This window comes from Lissotriton vulgaris, unplaced genomic scaffold (assembly GCF_964263255.1).
Source record: "Lissotriton vulgaris unplaced genomic scaffold, aLisVul1.2 SCAFFOLD_606, whole genome shotgun sequence".
NCBI classification, from domain to species: domain Eukaryota; kingdom Metazoa; phylum Chordata; class Amphibia; order Caudata; family Salamandridae; genus Lissotriton; species Lissotriton vulgaris.
Genome location: NW_028252623.1, coordinates 626723 through 653571, shown reverse-complemented (window position 1 = coordinate 653571; position 26849 = coordinate 626723). Strand labels below are relative to the sequence as shown.

At 48.3% G+C, this 26849-nt stretch overlaps 1 protein-coding gene across 1 annotated transcript in view; it reads left to right on the top strand.

The window, feature by feature from the left end:
* The window catches only part of LOC147662093 (uncharacterized), a 358416-nt gene that overhangs the window by 385 nt on the left and 331182 nt on the right, over positions 1–26849 (top strand). The gene's annotated exons all lie outside the window — the stretch shown is intronic.

The window sequence follows — 26849 nt, the reverse complement described above, 5'->3', positions numbered from 1 at the left end:
CCGTGTTTTAAAGTAAGTAGCAACGCACGTTTTAAGATGTAACTATGTGCAAAAGGTCTACGCCACAGGTCTGAAAATCACCTAGAAGAAATGCATGCCCGGCCCTAATCCTTTATACCTTGGGTAGGTGGGGCACGCCTTTTGGGGCCAGTCGCTATCTGATTTATGTATTCATTCGAGTATTTATAATGAATTGTGTTTATATTTATCTGACGACTAGCGCTCTGGAGAGGCCTTGTAGCGCTTTGTAAAACGCACAATAAACCGCGTGTTTCATATAGCGCCAAGTCATGACTGGGCAGGAGAGCCCTGTGAACAGCCCCGTTCTCAGCCCAAACTCCCTTCTTTCGCTGTCTGGAGACTGGCGATCGGTTTGCGGTTGTTTTTGTCTGCGCAGTGTTCCTGCTTCAGTGCATCTGAAGTGCTGCCCATGTGCCGGGTGGGTAAACATCCCTCTGTAAACAGCACCAGGCCTGCAGGCCTCGCACATCCTGCGCCGCCGCAGCGTTGCCGGGACGCACCTTGGCACCGGGGCGCCTCCTGCCGAGAGCCGGCGCGGGCAGGCTCCACAGACAGTTTTACAGCCCAGATCGAGCTGCTTTTCGGTGATCTTGTGTTTATGGGCCACGTGGTTGCAGTTGGTGTGGGCAGAAGGTCAGATAACACGAGAGGTGTCAACAAATCTCCTTAGACGCTACTGCATTGTGTAGTTCCATTACAATAAGATGACGTCATAAAATGAGCCCAGGACGTCTCCCTGGCTGATAGGTCCGCGAAGGGGTAACTTGATGTGAAATGTACACCCGCCGAATAGCTGCCAGCGGGACACATTCTGGCCATTCAGAGCTGCCATTTCAGAAAGCAGTGCACTTTGGGAGTTGTAGTCCCGGTTCAAGTTCATGTAACAAATTGATCTACTAACATGAGTGGGAGCAATAAAGGCTAGAAAATCTGTGCCCTTGTGACTTGATGTCATCAGGTCATGCCAACTGGTGTCATGACACGAGAGATGCCTTTAGCCAGCACTAGGTTTGTAGTCAACCACCCTTTGTATACAGGAACCCGTAGTCCCATACCTGTAACTAAGATTTAAACTACAAGTTCCAGAATCTAAAGTGCTCTAGCAAGGGCCGTCTAGAAGGAACTCTCATCACGTGGGGCCATTCGGCAGCTCTGATTGGTACCCATGATGCCTCGGTGAACCCCCATGTGGCTCGTTTTACCCAATAGAGCTGATGGCAGAATGCAGTCTCTTTCAAGTAGAGTGCTCAACTTCCCATGGTCCCATCCTTGCTCAGGGCATCCTGTCCAGGCCGTTGCTTCGTAGCCTGGCAGTTTAGTACTTAATTTTAACTTGGAGAAACAAGACTGCAAGTACCAAAATGCAACGGGAACATGTGGAATTAGTGCACCACTCAAGCATGGACCTGGTAAACGGGATGATGATGTGAGGAATGTATCTCATTGTCTTTTGGGTATTTTAGCCTGTCCTGCTTTTCGTCTTTGTATTCTACATCTTGTAATCCTGGAATCAGGACGGGTGAAACAGAACTACAAGTACCAGAAGTCAAAGGGGCAGGCTGGGCTGAATGAACTGCTCACACCTGATGTGGGATAACCCGAGGCCTGATCTGTGGCTGTGAAGAGCTGAGCTTTTAGACAAGGGTACTATATTGTTCTGATTAACTGGTCCTAGAACACAAGTGTGACATGCAGCAATGCCTTGCTCTTCAGCTAGCGTCTCGAAGCATGCTTCGGAGCTAGCAGGCCATTCATGGAGTGGTGAAAGTGGCATTACAAGACTCAACATGTTTGGTACCGTTGGATGAAAACCATGAGGTGGAAGAGGGCTGTCTTCATGACTCTGTAGTGTTGATTATCACTTCTTGATCGACAAACTCAGTGGGGCGCTCAAGGTTCCTTCCCACATTAATAATCATGAGATTGGCTTTTTTCACTGGTTCGAATGGGAAGGCCCTTTGCAAGTCCATTCGTTGCCCTGGTAACTAAAGGCGGCTATGCACTGAGGGATGCAAGTGTGTACTCTTGCTTCAGGCTAAGGCCTCACCTGAGCTCTACCTGCCCATTCCATCTAGGAAAAAGCACAAACATTTTCTGAAAAACAGTGGGCCCTACTGTTACAATAGAGACCTCCAAAATGACCTGTGCGGCCCCCACAGGCAGTGCTGGCACTCCAAACCACAGCCTTGCACCTGCTGGGGATTGGAAGCGCCGCCCAGGACTGAGGACAATGAAACTTCAAATCCGAGACTGCAAAGTGCTGCTGGCTTAAAGCCAGGAATGGGTCACGGTGTCAAACATGGCACAGATCCCTGGCCAGCTTTAGTGGAGAAGTGGAGAAGTGTGGCTCAGGGGTTAGAGGCGGCAGACCTGGAAGCTGAGATCGGCCCTGGACCAGGGTTCAATTCCCCGCCTCGGCGGGTCTTGGGCTCAAAAATTCCACGGACTCGATAATTCTCGCTCCGGTGCCTTCTCAACTCACGGGTTCACACTCTGCGACTCTGGGCAATAGCTTGCTTAATCTCCACAACGGCCCCTCGCGGCGGGATGCCTGGCTTTCACCATGTGGATACCCTGCTGGGGTTATCTCACAGGGGAATACCAGGACGGGTTCCCTAAGCAAGTGCCGGGAAACCCTTTGTGGGTAGCTGTGCGCTATATAAGCTCAAATACATTTACATTACATACATTACATTTACATTTACAGTCATCACAGTGTCTGTTGAGGAAAAGCCAACATCTGAGCTCCAACTCCTTCACATGGGCGTCTCTGATGCCTACTTCCTTTCTTTTCTCTGAGGGGCAGGAAGTGACATGACATGGGTGTGTCTGATGCCTACTTCCTTTCTTTTCTCTGAGTGGCAGGAAGTGACATGACATGGGTGTGTCTGATGCCTACTTCCTTTCTTTTCTCTGAGTAGCAGGAAGTGACATGACATGGGTGTGTCTGATGCCTACTTCCTTTCTTTTCTCTGAGGGGCAGGAAGTGACATGACATGGGTGTGTCTGATGCCTACCTCCTTTCTTTTCTCTGAGGGGCAGGAAATGACATGGGTGTGTCTGATGCCTACTTCCTTTCTTTTCTCTGAGTGGCAGGAAGTGACATGACATGGGTGTGTCTGATGCCTACTTTCTTTCTTTTCTCTGAGTAGCAGGAAGTGTCGTGACATGGGTGTGTCTGATGCCTACCTCCTTTCTTTTCTCTGAGGGGCAGGAAGTGATATGACATGGGTGTGTCTGATGCCTACTTCCTTTCTTCTCTCTGAGTGGTAGGAAGTGACATGACATGGGTGTGTCTGATGCCTACCTCCTTTCTTTTCTCTGAGGGGCAGGAAGTGACATGACATGGGTGTGTCTGATGCCTACCTCCTTTCTTTTCTCTGAGGGGCAGGAAGTGACATGACATGGGTGTGTCTGATGCCTACTTCCTTTCTTTTCTCTGAGTGGCAGGAAGTGACATGACATGGGTGTGTCTGATGCCTACTTCCTTTCTTTTCTCTGAGTAGCAGGAAGTGTCGTGACATGGGTGTGTCTGATGCCTACCTCCTTTCTTTTCTCTGAGGGGCAGGAAGTGACATGACATGGGTGTGTCTGATGCCTACTTCCTTTCTTTTCTCTGAGTAGCAGGAAGTGTCGTGACATGGGTGTGTCTGATGCCTACCTCCTTTCTTTTCTCTGAGGGGCAGGAAGTGATATGACATGGGTGTGTCTGATGCCTACCTCCTTTCTTTTCTCTGAGGGGCAGGAAGTGACATGACATGGGTGTGTCTGATGCCTACTTCCTTTCTTTTCTCTGAGTGGCAGGAAGTGACATGACATGGGTGTGTCTGATGCCTACTTCCTTTCTTTTCTCTGAGTAGCAGGAAGTGTCGTGACATGGGTGTGTCTGATGCCTACCTCCTTTCTTTTCTCTGAGGGGCAGGAAGTGACATGACATGGGTGTGTCTGATGCCTACTTCCTTTCTTTTCTCTGAGTAGCAGGAAGTGTCGTGACATGGGTGTGTCTGATGCCTACTTCCTTTCTTTTCTCTGAGTAGCACGAAGTGACATGACATGGGTGTGTCTGATGCCTACTTCCTTTCTTTTCTCTGAGTGGCAGGAAGTGTCGTGACATGGGTGTGTCTGATGCCAACTTCCTTTTTTCTCTCTGACTGGCAGGAAGTGACGTGTTTCTGCACAGGAAGCACTTTCTGCTCTTGTTTCGACAGGCTTTATGACAAGGGGGCCTAGCTGTCAAGAGGCTCCATCAAGTCATAAAGAAGACTTTCTGACAGTCTTGGGTTTTTTGCCTGCAGCAATAAACATGCTGAGACAAGTAAAGATATACCTGCACTGCGGAAAATGAAACTACTAGCCTCCGAGGAGGGGCTTGAGACATGTGGCGCTGTCACTGATCGATTCATGCCTCAAAGACATGCCAAACCTTCAGAGGAGGGGCCATAGTTCAGGTACTGGCATTATGTTAGATGTGTTTCATTTTACAAACAAAGTGCCTGAGCAAATGAAAATGCAGCCCGTAGTTGAGTGCAAAAATAATGTTATGCAAAACATTTCAGTAGGTTTTAGATGTGTTCCTTAACATTGCCACATTGTTACCCAGTCGTGCTTGCAAAAATTGGAAATCTCTGGTATTTAGTGTTGCCTACCATGGCACGGAGACAAGTAGTTCGTAAGTAATAGTGCAGGTGAGACTGATGAATCTTCCAGGTCAGGTTCTCCCAGAACTGAAACACAAGCGACCCAGGACTGCTTTTGCCATTCTTAGGGTTTTATCAACCAGGGATAGCTTGGTTCCAGTGGCACCGTGCACACAGGACCCGCATCTGGGCATACCTGTCCCACTCACAAATACAAAACTACAAAATACAAAAAAAAAGTGATGGCTAGAATGTTTGGATTCATTTTAGCTACTGATAGTTACTTGGGGCCGCATTCCAGTCCATCGTTATTTTGCTCACCATGCCACCTCAGTTTAGACCTAGCCATATACAAACAAGTCCTGACCCTGCTCCTGATGGGAACAGTCCTGCCCACTCTGCCAGGTAAGGCCCTCTCTAAACCAGAAGACAAGCAATCCAAGATAGGTTATGCCCTGGTTGGGCATTATAAGTCGGGTGTAGCTTGGTTCCGGTGGTACACTCCCAAGGTAGCACCAAACAATCCGTTGACCCAAAACACAAAGGGGCAGATTTAAAAGCTCCTTGGGCCAACTTTATGCAGCCATGGCGTCAATTCTGTGATGCAGCCGCGTCATAAACAATGCGCCACGATGCGACTTATTTACAACGTTACACATCTATAGAGATGCATCATGTTGTAAAACCCTGCACTACATTATACCTGCGTCAGGTATATTGTATGCCGGGTGGGCGTTTCATCGCTAAGAAGCCCCGTAAAAGGGACTCCATGAAATCTACAAGATTTCACTGAGTGACTTTTACGACGCCCAAAACCATGTGCTTGCTTGAAGCAGGCGTAAAGAGTGACGCAGCATGGTCGGAATAAGCATCCCTGACCATTGCTAGAGTTGCGTTGTGCTTACAACACAACTCCAGCAATGCGTTGCCTTTCCGACAGAAGATGCGTCCCCGTCTGTTTGTCCTTGCAGCACGGTGCGTCGCATTGTAAATGTGGAGTATTTATGGTGGCGCAAGGCTACTTTTCCGTCACGCAAATGAACTGGCGCATCTCTGCAAATATGCAGAGATGCGCCAGTTCTTGAAAATCTGCCCGGAGTCTTTGCTAGGGAAGGAAGCGCCATCAGTATCCGGTCAAGAGACTGAGTGAAGCTTCTGGACGGAAGTTCCCTCCATCTCGCAGGCCTGAATCTAAGCCAGCTGAAGGAGGCATTTAATCATTTCTCTCTCTCGTCTAAAACCGGGGGAACAGCACCTACTTGGATATCAGTGGTACCAAAACCGAATACGTGAGCCAAAGATCCCAAAATGGCTGACCTCTGCGCCCCAGGGCACCTCCTAGCAGGAAACACATCACTGCTGCTTCCTTCCTGATGTGTGAGACCAGCGACTCTTCGATGCCTTCCCGCCCCGCACCCACACTCCAGGTTTACTTTGTTTTACAACTGAACTTTCTTCACATAGGTCAGTTCTCAGAAAATTGGCCTACATGGGCCTTTTCAAACGTCTTCCACGCCTGGGCGGGGCACAGGTTCGGACTGGGTACCACAACCGGTCCTGGCAAAGTGCTCGGCCGGCCTCCCTACCTCCCCACTCGGGGGGGGGGGGGGGAGGCGTTGGTTTTGCCGCCTATCTCTTTGCCGGGGCCGGTTTTCGGCTGATTTTGGTACAGGGCCGATTTTGCAGCTATGCTGCAAAAATGGCCCTGTAACAAAAACTACACCAAGGGGCCCCAAACCAGCCCCCCACCCGTGCAGTGTACCGGGGGATTGCCCAGTGCCCGCTATGGACAGTCCGGCCCTGGCGGGGCATTAACTGTCTCACTATCACAGATGCTTAAGAAGTGGTTGGGAGTAGCACGAGGCTCCTCTCCCCTGTCCATCCTTGGCTCCTCCTCCGTCAGAGACAATACGGTCCCGACTCAGTCAGTCGCGGGGTGGTGGCGGCCTGAAGCTGCGGCGGAGCCCGCCAGCTCCGCGGCTCCTCCTGACCTGTTTCACGCTTGTCATGTTTCCAAGGCAGCTGGTTTGTGAGGGGGCCAAGGACAGTGTAAGACCAGGAAAGAAAGAAGCAGGGAAAATGTAAACATGTGGTTACAGGTCACAAGTTGAACTGCACTTCTTACAGACGCATGATCCGACTTAAACTTAAGCAAATTAAAATGGGCCTGGGAATTCTTTTTATACCGAGCAGGCTCTGCCATGAAACCATTTGTTTTGCTCTCTCAAAACCAAATGGTATTTTCACCCAAGTGTTCTTATTATTGTGTCAAATGTTCAATAATGCCAGAAAGCCAAACCACTGCATCGGTGCTTAATGGGATTTCATCCAAAATGTTACAAGCACGCCCAATATTTAAAATAAAAGGGGGCGGGGAACCCGCAAAACTATTTTCAGTGTTAGATTTTTTTGTTATAGTAACTCCGGTATAAGAAAATAAAACTATGTCGTAAGCACCAGAACCAATACCGCTACTGCGCCGTTGTCTAAGATGAATTAAAAATATGATTTCTATCATTGGTACCTTTTATTGTCTCACTTTATCCTATTTAGTTATTTAAAGCATTGAAAAATTGTAGCATTTTCCTTTTAAAACCAGATCCTACCAGAAGGTCTGTCAAAATCCCATTTGCTCTCGCAGATTCTTTTGATACGGCTGAAAGAGCTTTGCACCCCTTGACGTGCATCTGCCCCGACCACGAAAGGTGGAGTTTCCTGGGAGGGGTGAGAGGAAGGGGGCTGGGGTGGGGCGGACGTTGGCAGAACACTGAATTGCGCGTTTGACACACTCAAGTGCGCTGAAGTGTTCATTATGCTTTGTTGTGTTATGGACACGTGTATAGCGCACAGCCTGCTCTCAGTAGGGCCTCACAGCGCTCTCGGTATCTTGTTTGCATCCGTCTAATTTCATTGTTCCCATTGCAGACCGTCATATGAGACCCCTGTGATCATATGTTTAGCGTGTTCTACTTCTAGTCCATGTATAGAGGGCACTAGTATGTCATGAGACTTGCTTGACATGACATTGACCTATTAACTGGCACGTAAAGGGTGACCTTTGGCCCAGTCAGGTGTGCGCATTGCTTGGCGCTTCTCAGATCAGTAACATGCCCCGTGACGACAGGTAATCTCAGTTCAGTATTTCTTTGACACGACTGGACAAAACTACCCTTGGGGTTGCCCAGTACAGGCCACGTGAGCTCAATTCGGGGCTCACGCGGCACTATTGGGGTTGTGATGTCTGCCCATACCTTATGTCTAGTTGTAGGCCAAGGATATTATTTAGCTTCCAAGCAGCTTTCTTGCCCTTAATTCACTCAATCGTGCCCCTTTCCCTACATTCCGAATTTCCTGGTCAGCGAGGCCCAGTTCACTAGCATTTTACACACTTAAGTGTGACTGAGGTGCACAGAAAGCTGGATTTACAAATCCTGACTTTGCGGATCCCGGAACCACTTCCTTTTGTTTACTCTTTGCTGTTTTTGTTCAGTGTAAATTAAATAGTTGAGCTTTATTTAGAGCTCTTTACATAGTTTTGGTACAGGCGCACAGTAATAATAATAAATAATGAATATTCAATAGTTGCATGCATTGCAAAAGGAGTATGCAATGCCTTTAAATCTACATCCTTTCCATAAGTAGTGCATGTGTGCGAACTCCACAATAGTAGTGAATTTACTCCAAACAAGAAGGAAGTTCAAGAGAAGTAATTTCCGAATTTTGATTATTTGTGACCATGCGCCTTGAATCTCTGCCCCTCAGCACTTGACCTCCTCCACATTCTGTGTCCATGAGAGGCAATGACCACTTTTATTCTGCTGCCCCCCAGGGGGGCCAAGGGTCACGCCTTGGAACAGCCAAGTGAGGCGCATCAGAGCCTCTCCTCTGTGCCCTCGGGTGACCCGTGTCTTTTGAAGATCTCAAGTGGAGGAGGGTGGGGGTGACCAAGGGAGGGGTCAGACATAGCACCTGGAAGACTGCCATGCCCTTCATCCATAATGGGGCCTTCTTTATATGGTACCTCCATCCAAGTTCTCCCACTTCCAATCGCATGTTGTATTTTGACCCCATTTAAAGACCTCTGAAGGATGAACAGTTGAGTTGGCCTTGCTGAGATTTTAACTCATGACCTTCCGGTCACAGTAGCTATCAATAGCAAACAATTACTCACTGAGCAACGTGTCTAAACCAACATAGAGGTGATGGTCCATAGACCATAGATCAATAGGCCATCGAGGAACAGATATAGTAGTTTGTAGGGTGGCCAAAGAGCACTTTCTAATACTGCAGTTGGACCCATCTTCATGGCATTTTCATGCTGGACAGAAGAAACGTTCTCTCAGTTTTACAGAAATCAACATGTTCCCTGAGCACGAACTCTATCCTACATGCGAAGTTGGTAAGATATTAACTTCTCTGACAGGCTGCGTTCTGGCCTGGTGGTGCCAGACATTCCACTGATGGTGATGACACGTATTTGTCACTCTGCCATGACGTTTCATGTTTGGCCACTGCCATATCTTTGTAACATTCTGCCCTCGCCGTAACCCACAAAAATCACTATGCCCCCTGTGAGAAGTTGGCCCGATATGCAACGTTCGCTATTCTAGCCACCGCTATGTATCGTTCCAACGACCCTTATGGTGTTTGGTTGTAAGTCAACCTATAGACCAGCTATCCTAGTAGCGTGGATACGAGCAGTCTAAGGCTAAAGACTCGAGAGGGCGCGTTAAGCCAGCTGTTTACCACACATGTACCCCTTGAACACCCAGTGAAAGGACACCACACAAGTGTTATGAAAATAAACAGGATATTTATTAAGATTCACAACAGCCCTGGACTCTTTATGAGGACAGGGTACTAAGCACAAACCAAATCTCTTAGGAAAATACTTCAAGTGCACAATTAAAACAAGTGTCCGAGGACACGGAAAGTTTAAGGTCTCGGGCGGACCCGATAAGGCAAGTCGGAAGCGAGGGACTCGGGACCCTAGAGTAAAGAGGCTATGCAGGCACCGAAATGCCGAGTTACCTAGCCACGAGGGCTGCGGCTGCACAAGTCTTACAGGCGTCGGGGTCTTCGCTGACGAGCCAGGAGCCGGAAGAAAAGGAGTTGCTGGCCGGCGACCAGTGATGAATAGTTCGTAGATATCCAAGCCTGGATCAGAGATTGTTGATACCTGAAAGCAGAGGGGACCAAGTTCGTACTACTAGCCAGTAGTCAGAGGGTACCAGGATGGCACCGGTTGGCCGTCACCTCGACCAGGTGAGTGGGCGACGCTAGGCTCTGCAGTCTCACGGACCAGGAGGCGTTGTCGGCGACCACGGTGGAGGTGCGAGCTGTCCCACGAAGGATGATGCTGTCGGCGTCGCTGGGCCCAGGATGGGGCAACAAGCCTTGGCAGATCTCAGGGCCACGTGGTGGGCCTAAGATGGCGTCTTGAGTGGACCAGGAGGGTCCGGGGTGCTTCTCGCAAAGATGGAAGCAAGGGCCAGTCTGGAGCAACCAGACCAGCAGTGTTGATTGTCGGATGTCGTCACAGAAGGGCACAGGCCAGCGGCTAGTGACCAGACAACGTGCGGAGCAGCGAGCAGAAGGGCCCCACGCAGATCGTGGAGATGCTGGGAGACTGCACTTCGGTGCTGGAGCGGCTCAGGGTCGGGGCTTCTCGGACCCCAGAGCACTCACCAGGGAATCGCTTCGATGGTCGTGCTGGTTAAGAGCGTGCAGGTTCTGATGATGGCCGGTCCCTCGAGGTCTCGTCGCACCCACAGATCACAGCTGAGCTGATGATGCGGGTAGAGGTCAGAGGTGCCAGGGAAGCCGGTTCTCGTCGAACTGGGCCGTCGGATCCTTGAGGAAGGACTTGCAGCAAACCGCAGAGTTCTTAGATGGTGCCCGCTGATGCAGGGTGACTACTCCTTAGTCACAAGGGAGAAATCTTGAGAAGAGTCTTGAGTGTCCTTTCGTAGAAAGTAGTTCTTGATTCAAAGATGATCTAATTTGGAAGGGTCCCCGCTCCGGCCTTTATTCTAAAGAAAGGGGTGGGTACATGACTAGGTCCTGCCCTAAGGGTGGGACCAGGAAGGGAGGTAGTTACACCCCTCTCCCCTGCCGGACTTTCCCCAGGCCAGGGCTGGTGCCCCTGGAACTGGTTCTGACCGGCAGATGCGTAGTGAGCACCGGGGTGCCACTCCGCAGTCACCTTCTCGCAAAAGCCCTACCTACCCAGAATACACAAACCCTGTCTGGGACGGTGCGAACACCGCCCTCGACAGGAAACCCTTTGTCCAAGCTCTCCTCGCTGGAAGGACTCCCAGCAGCAGGAGGTCAGACTCGTGTCTGTGGTGGCAGCATCCATTTTGTGGAGCTGAGGCTTTAGTTAACTTTAACCGGGGTTCACAGTTACGTACATGTCGTGTCCCTCTAGAAGGGCGGAATGCTAACCTCGTCGCCAGAGTTGGTGAGAGGGCAGCATCCCGATTCGTATGACACCTTACTCGACATGTCTTGATAACGCGACACCGAAGTTACCGATGTGGTACGCGTTATCATGGAACAGCCATTGGGTCTTGATTCCGCAAGCTGCAACCGGGCTCGGCTCGGGCCAGAACCTAGTTCACACGAGCCCATGCACTCTGCCTTCAGGATTGTCAAGGCCTGCCATAGGAGTGACTGATAGGAACTCGAGTGTCCATTGTATGGTTAGATATAGGGCTACTATATCTAAAGCAAAGTGTGATTACACGACTTCGCCCCAGCTGTCATGCAGCCAGTTGTGTCAAATTTAGGAGGCCAGCCAGGGGTGGCATAATAGATGCTGCAGCCCCTGACGGCCCTGGGTACACCTATGCCCTGAGTTACAGGGTCTGATAAGGTGGCCCAGTACCAATTGGTAAATGCACCTAGGGTACATATTGTAATTTAGAAAGAGAACAGACAGGCTGTGGGTCTGATTAGCAGGCCCACAGCCAGAGAAAGTCGTAAACCAGTGAAACAAAAGCAAAAAAATCTGGGTGATCATAGGATTGCAGACCCTACTCTCCTACATGACCCCCCCCCCCAAACGTCGGAACAATAAGCTAACCTTGACCAGGTGAGTCTTCTTGTTCTAAGTGGAAATATCTGGAGAGCCCATCGGCATTGCCATGATCAGTACCAGGTCTATGTTCCACTGTAAAGTCCATCCCCTGTAGGGAAATGGACCACCTTAGCAGTTTGGGGTTTTCACCCTTCATCTGATTTAGCCACAAGAGGGGCTTATGGTCGGTCTGAATCTTGAAGTGAGTGCCAAACAAGTATGGCCTCAGCTTCTTCAGGGCCCAAACCACAGCAAAGGCCTCCCTCTCAATAGCTGACCAATTCTTCTCTCTAGGGGTCAGCCTTCTGCTTATAAAAGCAATGGGCTGGTCTTGACCATCAAAATTCAGTTGAGAAAGAACAGCTCCCACACCCAACTCAGAAGCATCTGTTTGGACAATGAATGGTTTGGAGTAGTCCGGACTCTTGAGGATAGGCGCCGTGCACATGGCCTGCTTTAGGTCATCGAATGCTTTTTGACAGCTCGCTGTCCACTGAACCTTTTTTGGCATTTTCTTGCTTGTCAGTTCGTTTAATGGTGTCACGATGGAACCATAGTTCCTGACAAACTTCCGGTAGTATCCAGTCAGGCCCAAGAAAGCTCGAACCTGAGTCTGGGTGGTTGGAGGAGCCCAGTCCCTGATTGACTGTATCTTGCTCTCCAGTGGCTGAACCTGGCCCCCACCTACAAGGTGGCCCAGGTATACAACCTGTGTCTGCCCTATCTGGCACTTGGTGGCCTTGATAGTGAGGCCTGCTGCTTGCAGAGCCTCTAACGCTTTCCGCAGGTGGACCAGGTGATCCTCCCAGGTGGAGCTAAAGACAGCAATATCGTCAAGATACGCCGCACAGAAGTCATCCAGCCCAGTAAGGACTTGATTCACCAACCTTTGGAAGGTGGCAGGTGCATTTTTCAGACCAAAGGGCATCACCACGAACTGATAATGCCCACCAGGGGTTGAAAATGCGGTTTTAGGTTTGGCGTCCTCAGCTAACCTGATTTGCCAATACCCAGCTGTCAGGTCAAACGTACTTAAGTAGTTGGCCGAGGCCAATCTATCGATAAGCTCGTCTGCCCTCGGTATTGGGTGGGCGTCAGTCTTAGTGACTGCATTGAGACCCCTGTAGTCTACGCAAAACCTCATCTCTCTCTTACCACCCTGGGTGTGGGGTTTCGGCACTAGAACTACGGGACTAGCCCAAGGGCTATCCGAGGGTTCAATGACTCCCAGCTCCAACATTTTCTGCACTTCACTCTTGATGCAGTCTCTAACGTGATCAGGCTGCCGGTAGATTTTACTCTTAACGGGCAAGCTGTCACCAGTGTCAACCTCATGGGTGCACCAATCGGTCTGACTGGGTGTTAGAGAAAACATATGTCTGAACGACTGAAGAACCTGTTTACAGTCGCTCTGTTGATGTTCGGAGAGGCTGCCACAAAAGACAACACCATCTACCGATCCATCGTCAGGATTCTGAGTGAGCAGGTCGGGGAGAGGGTCACTCTCTTCTTCCTGTCCCTCATCTAGGGCCATGAGCAAACTCATGTCCTTCCTGTCGACATATGCTTTGAGCCTGTTGACATGAAGCACCCTGTGGGGGCTCCGGGGAGTTCCCAGGTCGACCAGGTAGGTGACCTCTCCCTTTTTCTCCAGGATGGTGTAGGGCCCGGACCATTTGTCCTTGAGTGCTGCTGGGGCCACTGGCTCCAACACCCACACCTTCTGTCCGGGCTGGTAAACAGTCAAGACAGCCTTTTGGTCATGCCAAGCTTTCTGGAGTTCTTGGCTGGCCTTAAGGTTTTCAGATGCCTTCTCCATGTATTCAGCCATCCGCGAGCGGAGGCCAAGCACATAGTCCACTATGTTGGCTGCAGGCTTTTTGAGAGGTCTCTCCCATCCTTCCTTCACCAAACACAGGGGTCCTCTTACAGGATGCCCGTACAAAAGTTCAAAAGGGCTGTAGCCAACCCCCTTCTGTGGGACTTCTCTGTAGGCGAACAAGAGGCAGGGGATCAGGACGTCCCATCTACGCCGAAGCTTTTCAGGTAGTCCATGAATCATCCCTTTAAGGGTCCTGTTGAATCTCTCAACAAGCCCATTGCATTGTGGATGATAGGGTGTAGTGAACTTGTAGTTGACACCACATTCCTTCCACATAGCAGTTAAGTAGCTCGACATGAAGTTTGCACCTCTGTCGGAGACGACCTCCTTAGGGAAGCCCACTCTGGAGAATACTCCAACTAGGGCTCTTGCCACAACAGGTGCTGTAGTGGTCCTAAGGGGAATAGCTTCAGGATACCTGGTGGCATGATCCACTACCACCAGTATAAACTTGTGCCCTGATGCTGTTGGTGGTTCCATGGGACCGACGATGTCGATCCCCACCCGTTCAAAGGGCACCCCCACCACAGGCATTGGTATAAGGGGGGCCTTTGTCGTGCCACCTGACTTACCACTGGCTTGGCAAGTGACACAGGAGCGGCAAAACTCCTTTGTATCTTCGTTCATATGAGGCCAGTGAAAGTGTGAGACAAGCCTGTCCCACGTTTTCGTCTGGCCTAAGTGACCTGCTAAGGGAATCTCGTGGGCCAAGGTAAGTAGGAAACCACGCTGAGACAAGGGTACAACCAGCCTCCTGGTCATGCCAGGCTTGGGGTTTCTTGACTCAGTGTACAGGAGTCCATCTTCCCAGTATACCTTGTGGGTACCTGTGGCGTTCCCAGCAGCCTCAGCAGCAGCCTGCTGTCTGAGGGGTTCAAGAGAAGGGCAGTCTAACTGGTCCTTCCCCAGGTCTTCCCTTGAGGGTCCCCCTGAACCCAAGAATTCAACTTGATCAAGTTCGAACTCCCTAGGCTCAGTTTCCCTCAATTCCTGTAGGTCAGCCTCCTCTGAGACTTGATCCACGACCTGGGGCAAGGGGGAAGGCGCAGCCTTAACCCTACTGCTCTTTTTCTTGGGAGGTGTCTGGTCCGTTGTTCCAGGATCCAGCACCTGTTCAGTGGGGCATTTCCTGACCTGTGACCTGGTCACAGCGAACACATGTGCTGGCAAACCTAACATTTCCATGTGAGTCCGGTGCTCCACTTCTGACCATTGTGATGACTCCAAATCATTGCCCAACAAACAATCCACTGGGAGGTCTGGACTAACTACAACCTTCTTTAGGCCAGTTACCCCTCCCCAGGAGAAAGCTACAATTGCCATACTGTGATTGGTAGTGACATTGCTTGCATTGGTCACCAGGAATTCTGTACCTGGCATGATCTGTCCAGGGTCCACAAAGTTAGGCGTCACCATGGTGACGCTGGCACAAGTGTCCCTATAGGCCTGAGCCATCTTTCCATTTATGAAAGGCGTCTGTCTGTATTTGCCCAAGGTATTGGGACTTATGTCAGGGGACACGTCCGCGTCCCCTGTACTGACAAGGACAGCCTGAGTGAGTGTGCCAACTAAGTTGTCACGCCCCTCAGAACCCAGGGTTAACCCTACTAAACCCTTGGGAGGTGCTCTACCACTGCTGACTGTACTAGGGGGCACAGGTGCCTTAGGGGCTGCAGTGGCAGGAGTCTGCCCTCCTCCTTTCTTGGTGCACTCACTAAACCAGTGAGATTTACTTTTACAGTACTGGCACCATCTTTTGGATTGGCCTTCTTTCTTCTTTTGGGGAGCCTGACCCCCACCCTCTTTGGGTTGTTGGGGACCTGTCGAAGACTTCTGGTCATTTTGTTCCCCCTTAGAGTCTTTACCCTTCTGGTCTGCTTTCTTCTGACCACCTTGATTCTGGCCCTGGTTCTGTTTAACTCTCGTACGAACCCATCTGTCTGCCTTCTTTCCCAATTCTTGGGGAGAGGTCAGATCCGAGTCGACAAGATGCTGATGCAATAACTGGTTCTGACAATTGTTTAAAATTTGTTCTCTCATCATCAAATTATACAATCCTTTGTAATCAGTAACCTTACTGCCCAGCAACCAGCCCTCAAAAGCCTTAGTGGCACAATCGACAAAGTCAGACCAATCTTGAGACTGCGTTTTCTGGGTATCCCTGAACAGCACCCTGTACTGCTCAGTGGTTAGGCCGAACCCTTCAACAAGTGTATTTTTCAAGACTTGGTAATCGTTCGCATCCTCCACCCTTGTGGTGAGGAGCTTGTCTCTTCCTTTACCTTCAAAGGAGAGCCACAAGATAGCTGCCCACTGACTCTGGGGAACACCTTGCACCGTGCAGGCCCTCTCCAAAGCAGTAATCCATTTGTGGATGTCGTCCCCTTGTTTAAAGGGGGGCACTATCTTACCAAGGTGTTTCGTATCGAAACTCTTTTCCCTATTGCTAGGTACATTGCTGCCACCAGTGGGGACTTCCCCACTTAACTGTTGCTCTCTCGCAAAGGCAAGCCTTTCTTTGGCCAGGGCAAGTTCTTCCCTTTCGATCCTCAGATTAGCTGCCCTTTCCTTAGCTTCGTACACTCTCCGCTGATGGGACGTCATCCCTCTTTGCGAAGAGTTGTGAGAGCCATTGGTTTGAAGGGATCTGCCAGAGTCTCTCGACAGAGATCGGGCTCGTCCATTCCCAATGTTAAGCGGACCTGACAGTAGCGCTGGGGGTCCCCCAGTACCACTATCATGTTTGCTTAAGTTGGACCTGCTCAGTCTAACGACTTCTACCTGTCCCTTATCTGCCTCATCCCCAGAGGGATCCTCATCCTCATCATCCTCCACATCTTCGTTCTCAGTTGCGAGGTGGATGAGGTCAGGATCGTCTCTGGTTCCCTCGAGGGGAGGCATGTCTCCTTCTGGATTAGAAGAGCTAAGACGGGTCTCAGCTTTTCTGGCATCATAAGTCTCCAAGAGACCAATCAGAAAGGACGTGGTGGGGTTAGACCCCTGCTTGATCTTCCGGGAGTGACACACCTGTCTTAACTCCTTGAAGCTCAGCACAGTATATCTTGAAGGGATGACCTGTGGAGGGTCAACTGACACCAGGGGAGACTCAGAGTTTCCTCCTTTGTCCGACATACTGTTTCTAGTGTGGTGTAAGTGATGCACCTACCTACACTACGTGTTTACCTACTGTTCCCTTGCTAAGAGTTGCAGCCAAGGTGTGCTAAGCCTTGAGGAGCTGCAACAGCTGGTTCAGTAGAACTCAGAGTATTCTAAGCTTTAATTATATGTACTAACAGTACTTATGCGATCTTTCAACAAGATATTCTTAGGATACGTGTGGTAAAACAACAGCAAGCTCAAATCCCAACCGCTGCTCACCAATGTGAGAAGTTGGCCCGATATGCAACGTTCGCTATTCTAGCGACCGCTATGTATCGTTCCAACGACCCTTATGGTGTTTGGTTGTAAGTCAACCTATAGACCAGCTATCCTAGTAGCGTGGATACGAGCAGTCTAAGGCTAAAGACTCGAGAGGGCGCGTTAAGCCAGCTGTTTACCACACATGTACCCCATGAACACCCAGTGAAAGGACACCACACAAGTGTTATGAAAATAAACAGGATATTTATTAAGATTCACAACAGCCCTGGACTCTTTATGAGGACAGGGTACTAAGCACAAACCAAATCTCTTAGGAAAATACTTCAAGTGCACAATTAAAACAAGTGTCCGAGGACACGGAAAGTTTAAGGTCTCGGGCGGACCCGATAAGGCAAGTCGGAAGCGAGGGACTCGGGACCCTAGAGTAAAGAGGCTATGCAGGCACCGAAATGCCGAGTTACCTAGCCACGAGGGCTGCGGCTGCACAAGTCTTACAGGCGTCTGGGTCTTCGCTGACGAGCCAGGAGCCGGAAGAAAAGGAGTTGCTGGCCGGCGACCAGTGATGAATAGTTCGTAGAGATCCAAGCCTGGATCAGAGATTGTTGATACCTGAAAGCAGAGGGGACCAAGTTCGTACTACTAGCCAGTAGTCAGAGGGTACCAGGATGGCACCGGTTGGCCGTCACCTCGACCAGGTGAGTGGGCGACGCTAGGCTCTGCAGTCTCACGGACCAGGAGGCGTTGTCGGCGACCACGGTGGAGGTGCGAGCTGTCCCACGAAGGATGATGCTGTCGGCGTCGCTGGGCCCAGGATGGGGCAACAAGCCTTGGCAGATCTCAGGGCCACGTGGTGGGCCTAAGATGGCGTCTTGAGTGGACCAGGAGGGTCCGGGGTGCTTCTCGCAAAGATGGAAGCAAGGGCCAGTCTGGAGCAACCAGACCAGCAGTGTTGATTGTCGGATGTCGTCACAGAAGGGCACAGGCCAGCGGCTAGTGACCAGACAACGTGCTGAGCAGCGAGCAGAAGGGCCCCACGCAGATCGTGGAGATGCTGGGAGACTGCACTTCGGTGCTGGAGCGGCTCAGGGTCGGGGCTTCTCGGACCCCAGAGCACTCACCAGGGAATCGCTTCGATGGTCGTGCTGGTTAAGAGCGTGCAGGTTCTGATGATGGCCGGTCCCTCGAGGTCTCGTCGCACCCACAGATCACAGCTGAGCTGATGACGCGGGTAGAGGTCAGAGGTGCCAGGGAAGCCGGTTCTCGTCGAGCTGGGCCGTCGGATCCTTGAGGAAGGACTTGCAGCAAACCGCAGAGTTCTTAGATGGTGCCCGCTGATGCAGGGTGACTACTCCTTAGTCACAAGGGAGAAATCTTGAGAAGAGTCTTGAGTGTCCTTTCGTAGAATGTAGTTCTTGATTCAAAGATGATCTAATTTGGAAGGGTCCCCGCTCCGGCCTTTATTCTAAAGAAAGGGGTGGGTACATGACTAGGTCCTGCCCTAAGGGTGGGACCAGGAAGGGAGGTAGTTACACCCCTCTCCCCTGCCGGACTTTCCCCAGGCCAGGGCTGGTGCCCCTGGAACTGGTTCTGACCGGCAGATGCGTAGTGAGCACCGGGGTGCCACTCCGCAGTCACCTTCTCGCAAAAGCCCTACCTACCCAGAATACACAAACCCTGTCTGGGACGGTGCGAACACCGCCCTCGACAGGAAACCCTTTGTCCAAGCTCTCCTCGCTGGAAGGACTCCCAGCAGCAGGAGGTCAGACTCGTGTCTGTGGTGGCAGCATCCATTTTGTGGAGCTGAGGCTTTAGTTAACTTTAACCGGGGTTCACAGTTACGTACATGTCGTGTCCCTCTAGAAGGGCGGAATGCTAACCTCGTCGCCAGAGTTGGTGAGAGGGCAGCATCCCGATTCGTATGACACCTTACTCGACATGTCTTGATAACGCGACACCGAAGTTACCGATGTGGTACGCGTTATAATGGAACAGCCATTGGGTCTTGATTCCGCAAGCTGCAACCGGGCTCGGCTCGGGCCAGAACCTAGTTCACACGAGCCCATGCACTCTGCCTTCAGGATTGTCAAGGCCTGCCATAGGAGTGACTGATAGGAACTCGAGTGTCCATTGTATGGTTAGATATAGGGCTACTATATCTAAAGCAAAGTGTGATTACACAACTTCGCCCCAGCTGTCATGCAGCCAGTTGTGTCAAATTTAGGAGGCCAGCCAGGGGTGGCATAATACATGCTGCAGCCCCTGACGGCCCTGGGTACACCTATGCCCTGAGTTACAGGGTCTGATAAGGTGGCCCAGTACCAATTGGTAAATGCACCTAGGGTACATATTGTAATTTAGAAAGAGAACAGCCAGGCTGTGGGTCTGATTAGCAGGCCCACAGCCAGAGAAAGTCGTAAACCAGTGAAACAAAAGCAAAAAAATCTGGGTGATCGTAGGATTGCAGACCCTACTCTCCTACACCCCCTCCCCCCAGCTCGTGCCAATACGTGCTCTGTTTGTGGCGTCAGAAGAGCTCCTCCCCCCACTCCCACTCTGGAATTCTGCCACTGATCAAGCAGAACATTGGTGCAACTCTTGCCTCCTGCTAAACCCCTGTCTGGAGGCAAACACGTCTGTGATTGTTGAGCATCTTTGAGAGCTGTCTGTCTGACCTGCACTTTTAAAATTGCACTGTATTTAGGTTGTTATATATATATGATTCAGCACAAATTACACAATGAATTGTCTGCAGCTGCATGGATACCAAGTGTTGCTATACGCTTGAATAACAGTACTCATTGTATCGAGCTCAGGAGAATGAGTGGTGGAGATAGCTAATTTGAATTTAAAACATATAGCTGCAGCCTTTAGGTCTCTCTATTGATGCAACCCCGCTGTGCTGTCAATCAACAGTAATAGCAGCTCTTTTAATTGACGTCGTACTAAATTTATTGGAATAGTTGAGGCTGAAAAGGGGATGTTCCTCGCCTGAAATTTCAATTTTTGGGTAATATCCCTTGATGGCGGGGTTTATATTATGATGAATATATATATATATATATATATATATATATATATATATATATATATATATAATTTTCTAATGCATGTCACACATGGTCAGTGCATTCCTTTTTGTTTTTTAATACACCATAACATTACATTATATGGGACACAATGTCTAGAATGCCAACTATTTTCACTCGATATCATTTAAAAATAGCGACGTGAGTGCGTGCGTGAGTGCGTACGTGCGCGCTGCCAAATATGGACAACCTGGATAAAGATGTTTATTAGGCAGAGAATGGCCTTCAGGCCCAACCCCAGACCGATGGCCCCCACGCATCTCGTTAAATGTATTGTATTTTTTTTTGTAAGTGTTTCTGGAGAGCGCTGCATACCACATAGATACTGTTCAAAGCACTAACCTGGCAGAGGGAATGCAAAGAAAGAGACGATAACCTTCCTTGTTAACATCTCTACTCTGACACTTTGAAGACAGCACATGGGGCGGGGACAGAGTACGCCCCCCTGTGTTTGCACTGGAGCCTCCGCTGTCTGCCCTTTGTTGTCGTATGTGCTCTGCCTCGCAGGTTGAGCCACATACCAATAGTTGCTGCACTTCTTGGCCACAGGAATTGGTTTGTTTACATTCATTTATTAAAAAAAAAATAGCTGAGGCGCGGGTGCCCCCGGGGCACTTGTGGCTCTCGTTGCTGTCATCCAACAGTTTTTATATTTATGAATTATTTGAAAATTTGAAGTTATGCATATGCTATAATGCTAATTTTTTTAAATATCTTTTGTGTAGAATTATGTATCAATTTTATCAATAATCATGTTATTGTAACAAATATTAAATTTGTATTCTAAATGTGTACTAACAGTAGTGGAACATCATTTCTTTATGTGGCCTAAGCCACTCTTTATGTGTTAGTTGGTTCAAAAATTTGCCTGGGTATTTTACTCACACATGCTATTTGCCCTGACCCAGGAAGTTGAACGGTATCAGGGGGTCCTTGCTGTTTCGCATATATCTCGTTGCTGTCAGACCACATCTCAGGGCGACACAACACAGGTGATCCATAAACAGTCACGACTGGATTTATGAGACAGCAGAGGACCAAATAATGTGGCTGGGGTGACTAAATTATGTGGCATAATGTTCACCTTTTATGATAATATTACTTCCTTATGTTGTTATTTTTTCACAAGTTAATCCTGACTGGGCAAAGGTTTCCCTTCATTACTAGGACGTGGTGGCATTTCTAATTCCGCTCGCGAAATTGGAGGATTTGGTAAGTCACTGAGTCAGCAGTACTCTTTTAACGTAGCGTTCTGGCCAAATTCCACCACTTGCCGCGTGGAGGATTTTTTTCCCAATCAAACAACGCAATGACAACGGGAACAAGGTGAGACTCAAGCACGCGAGCTGGCGAGCGCAAGCAAGGTTTGGCGATTCCTAGTGCGACCTTCAGGCGCTAGGAAGCCTTTCAGGTGCGATTTTCTAATGCGAGTGGTTGCGGAAGCGGTCGTTATCAGAGGGCCACTTCTCATGAAGGTTTTCTAATCGAGTGGCAGCAAAATCAACTTGAATGGCTCTTGTGCACCACATGTAGGGGTTCACACTGATTTTTCAGTGCTGAAAGTGCACCAGCGCTAAATCGCAGCGTGAGCAGCGCCATGTATTTTTTCTGCCCATTAGTGGAATGTCGCAGAATCACATGGAGTGTTTATGTAACTCAGTGAAGTGAAATTCTGGGAGTTGCGCACACCTCTATTTATTACTACCAGTTTAACACCCAAATAAATCAATAAGCAACCAAAGCCCAGTCAACCTTTACAAAGGCCCTTTAAGTGAGCCGCAGCACGTGTCGCTGAATTTTCAGTAACTTTTGATCTGTTTTGAATTAGAAACTTTTGCCCAGATGCATCAACCTTTTTAGGAAGTGCAAACGGTGCGATTCGCAAAAATCGGCCTTTTGCACTTCCTAAATTGGTTACTGGGATGCATGAAGCATTTTTTGAAAATCGCTATTTTTTGCGAGTTCCAAAAATGCGATTGCTTTTAAGGAATCGCAAATTTGCGATTCCTTAAAAGCAATGCATCATCCTCAAAACATTTGCGATTTTACAAATTGCAAATGCAAATTACCACGAAGTTGAACTTCGTGGTAATTTGCAAAAATGTTTAAAAACGCATAAAAATGCATTTTTTAAACGTGTACGTTACAGGCACACATGTCCTTAGGACATGTGTGTATGTAACTCACATGTAAAAGTGCATTTCATGGGTGCAGGGGGGGGGGTCCTTTGGACCCCCCTCTCCACCCTTGAAAGGCTTTGATGCATTCCGATTTGAAATTGCGAATTCGCAATTCCCATTCATTCCTATGGGCATTTCAGCCCATAGGAATGAATGGGAATTGCGGATTCGCTATTTGGAACTCGCAATTTTATTGGAATTCGGTAAAAATTGCGATTTTTACCGAATCTCAATAAAATAGCGAAATTAATGATGCATTGCCATTTGCGATTCCTTATTTGCGATTCCTTATTTTTCGCAAATAAGGAATCGCAAATGACAACGTTGATGCATCTAGGGGCTAGTTTTGTTAAAATCTGCAGATTCTGCAGCAGGTGATGGATTATGAAGCAAATGCAGCAAATCCTTAAATATGTAGAAAATGCAGCAGCCGTAAAATTGCATAATTGCAGTGCCTCTAGTCATAAGGTTTATTTAACTGACCAGAAAGTGTCTCTTGGTTTTAATGGGGTATTGGGATAAAGCAACCAGACGTCACCCCATGCACATGTGCTTTGATGTGCAGGAAGCAGTATTGTTCAGGCACTGCTGATCCGGAGGCAAAGCTTAATTTGTGCAGGTGGTTTCAGGAAGTGGGTACAGGCACGTGTTTTTGGGAGCTAGGAATTACTTTTTCATCCTCAGACTTCCGCCTCCCCCGAGCATGTCGTGGTTGGCTGTGGCCATCCTGTCAAGTTTCTTCCAGCATGGTGGATGTCAGACTTTCTCACAGACCTTGACGTTGTAGAGACAACCCAACTGTATGAAAAGTGGGTCTGCACGTGTTCCTTACTTACCAGGAAATTATGTAATTGGCCTGTGGTAGAAAACTGGCCTGCTTGACTGCTGTGTGCCTTTGAGCGGACAAACAGCCATGGCCTAGCTGATGGGATGGGGCGTGAAGGTTGAGTCGGACACAATAGAGCACAAAGCATAAAACAGATAACAATTGTGGGAGCCTTAAGTCTCCTGGCATGCCAGTATCACATATTTTTAAAAGTAAACTTTGAGGGTACACCGACTTGTCTGTGGTATTGTTCTGCAGTTTGGCGAGGCACACGTCTCTCATACGAAACAATGAGCCGATGGGAACAGACTTATATGAAGCTCCCAGGTACGTTCGTCTCCACAGCCCACTTGTAAGATTCAGCACTATATTGCACTGAGTATCAAGTTTTACCCTGCTGTGGGTAGTGCAGAGGTGGAAGGGACTCAGACTACCTCAGAGGGTAAGGATGGGATGCCCCACAGTTAATAATGCTCTGGAAATAGACTTAAGATGTCAATCAAATTTGCAAACTTACATTTGAAAGTGGTGAGTTGTCTCTGCTCTTGGTTGGTCACTGGGACTCTGAAGTATGTGCATACGATCAGTGCTTAATATGAGCCGGTGGTTTCCTGTGCTCAGCACCAGCACTTCATTGTCAACACTGGCACTTATGATTTCTTGCCTCATGGTGGCGCTGTCTTTCTAAAATAGAGATGAACACAACAGTTGTTTATTAGTTCAATATTCATTACAATTACTAATAACTGCTGACCAAGCCATTATTATGGCTTTGGGTGGAGGGAGGGGCTGGAATAGTATGAATTGTCACACTTGTAGGGTGGGGGTTAGTATTTGTGTTGCTTTGTGTCATTGGCTGCACTAGCAATGGGTAGTGTAAGCTGCAGCGGCCTCCTGACGAGGGACCTGACACTTCTTTTTTTTATTATAAATTAAGCAGTGCATATAATGCATACTCAGTGAACATTCCGTGCTGCTCGCTCTGTCTGAAATGCAGCCTTGCCTTCTTGCAAAATAAACCTAAACAAGCCCTTACCAACATAACAATGATATGCTGTCACAAAAGTGGATACCTGACGTCCAGCTGTCTGGGCTACTGGCGCGCAGAGACTGCACACTGTCATCTAATCCATTGAGCTCCGACCACACAATCGATTTCTGCAATTTTTGCATCTCCCGTTCAAGATATTATTTTTGCTTTCTTATTAGTGCCTCATTTGACTTCGGCTATGACACAAAGGAACGCAAAAGTGTTGCATAACCTGCTTTGAAAAGAAACCCAAATAAGCCATAACACACACAACGATAATATTTGCCTACACAAGAAAATGTATCTTCATAATAACATTATAGTGCATTGGCACATTTCCTATGGATTATGAGTGAGATGGAGTTTTGGGTTAAGCAACAGAGTTATAAGCAATGGATGGCTGGTTTTTAGGAAGCAGGGCACACAAAATTGAAAATCCTTGTTGGTAATTGAAATGGAAAAGAAAATACAGCATCTTCCAGTGAAGAATCAGGTTGGTCCTAGTTGAGGGACACATAGAGCTGTACATTAAGACTGAAGATCGCGTACAGAGGTGGGCCGCGGGCAGGGACGCAGGCATCACCAATGGAATGACGCGCCCTTGTCAGATGATCTTGGGCTCCCTGAAGAGATGTTTCTGTCATGACCTCCTTCTCAGTCACTCTGAGACTAACATGCCTTTGGAGTGGGTTTGAGACTGCATCCTCCATGATTTTTCCAAGAGTAGATTGTTGGCCATGGGCTGGACTCTTTCATTGGATTGGTGCTGCGCCTCTTAGCGGTGGGGTCATCCAGTCGTTGCCAACGTCTGGTAGAAGATTGGCATCTAAAAATAAAATATGTTATTTTTCATGGCAAATGCCAGAAGTATAAATTGAGACTGGGAGTTTGAAGGATTGTGAAGAGCCGTGTAGGCTTATGCAAACATGACGGTCTGCACAAGCTTTAGAAGCCCAAGATATTGGAGAAAATGGTGAAAGAGAGGTATGGATGATTACAAAAAGAGGGGGATCCTGGTTCACTTCCAGGCCTGGTGGATTTAATATCGTGTGGTGATAAATGCGCATCTTCACTTGAGAATGTACAGAGCGCCTGATTCTTAAGGGATTTTGAGTTTCTTAATTCATCTTTTGTATGTAGAACATAATATCTGCAAGGAGCCCCATTCCGGATTGACAGTTTTGCCTCGCAAACAAAGCTTTCAAGCACAGAAATGTGGCAAGTATGGCGGAATCTCTGCATTCGAAAACCTAGCCTTAGAGGGGCTTGTCGGATGTTTCTGGGCAGGTCTTACTGCATAGACAGGTGCGATCTGCAGGTAGTGTCACTCCTTGAATATGAAACCAGATGCATATCCAGAAAATTGATTGGAGTAGAGTTAATTTAATAGTGACAATATCTTCATCATAGAGAAACAAAAAAAGTTACATGCTAATGCACACATGCACCAAATTTACATATTCAGTATTGCAAGATCTGGCCATGAGCGAAGTAGTTTGCCAGAGGTGGATGAAACTGAAAGTTCTAGCTGAACATCTAAAGCTACTAATCATTTTAAAGCGGGCAAAGCTGTATCTGTTACTTAGGATTTCACCAGCAACACTAATATAATTGAGATTTAACATATTTTAACTATTAAAAAAAAAAAAGTATTTAGGTGGGCATCGACTAGGTGGGCTCATGGCCACTGTACATTTTGTCTTTGAGCACGTGACCAACCTTTAGTCTTTTGGGGGCCAATGGGGTCTATAGAATAAGAAAGTGTCCAAGAGTACACGGAATGTAAGTTGGAAGGATATTATGCATGCATTTATCAGTACTAGTAACTTGTGCTCTGCAAACCCAATTCCCTTTGTTTCTAAGAGCATCGAAATTTACTTTATTTTTAGTTTATTTATTTTTTGTATTGCTCAAGCACACATTCCCTCAGCAGCTTCTTGGCACTGACTAACCAAAGAGGCCTGTTGAGTGAAATTTTAAAAATGCCGGTAACATTTTCCAAGTGCCTGAAATGTGGAATTTAGCATTATGGAATTTGTGTTTTTGCCTCCGGGGGAACAGATAAAGGTCTTACTGAGAAACGTTTTCTTCTCCAACCAATCTCTTCCTCGGATTCTTCGTGAGATTTTGTGCTTAACGTATGAACACATTAAGGTGAAATGCTGGCAAACCGCACTTGGCACTTAATACATAGTTTCATATTAATGAGCATATTGTGTTCAAAATTCTACAAAACCTGCAAAGATGAAAGATGAGATTTCGCACACCGCTGCGGAGATCAGCAGTTTAAACAATTATTCTTCGAGGAGCTAAGATATGAGTTATGTTTGGAACCACGGGGGGTCGTGTTCTGAAGGAAGGGACAGGGACTTCCTGCACAGCCAGTGCCCTGCCTCCCATTCTGAGGTTTTCAAGGGGTGCACCTCAGCTCGATTGATGGAGGCATAACAGAATTTATAGGTTCATAGTTTCAGGTTTGGCCTCGAGACAACTTCTGCTGCCAAGCCAGCCTTGTGTGTGTGTTTAAAAAAATATATTTTAAAAACATTAAAAATACATATATACAAACATGCATGCACATTGGGTCAGCCCTCTTCATTCTCTTGTCATTTCATCTGACTTTCAAGTGTTGCTTCCGTTCACCGCAGCACACAGCATAGGGCAGACATTCAACCCATGTCATCCACTGCCTGTCTTGCACGGAGTGATGACGTGTTTCTCCTGA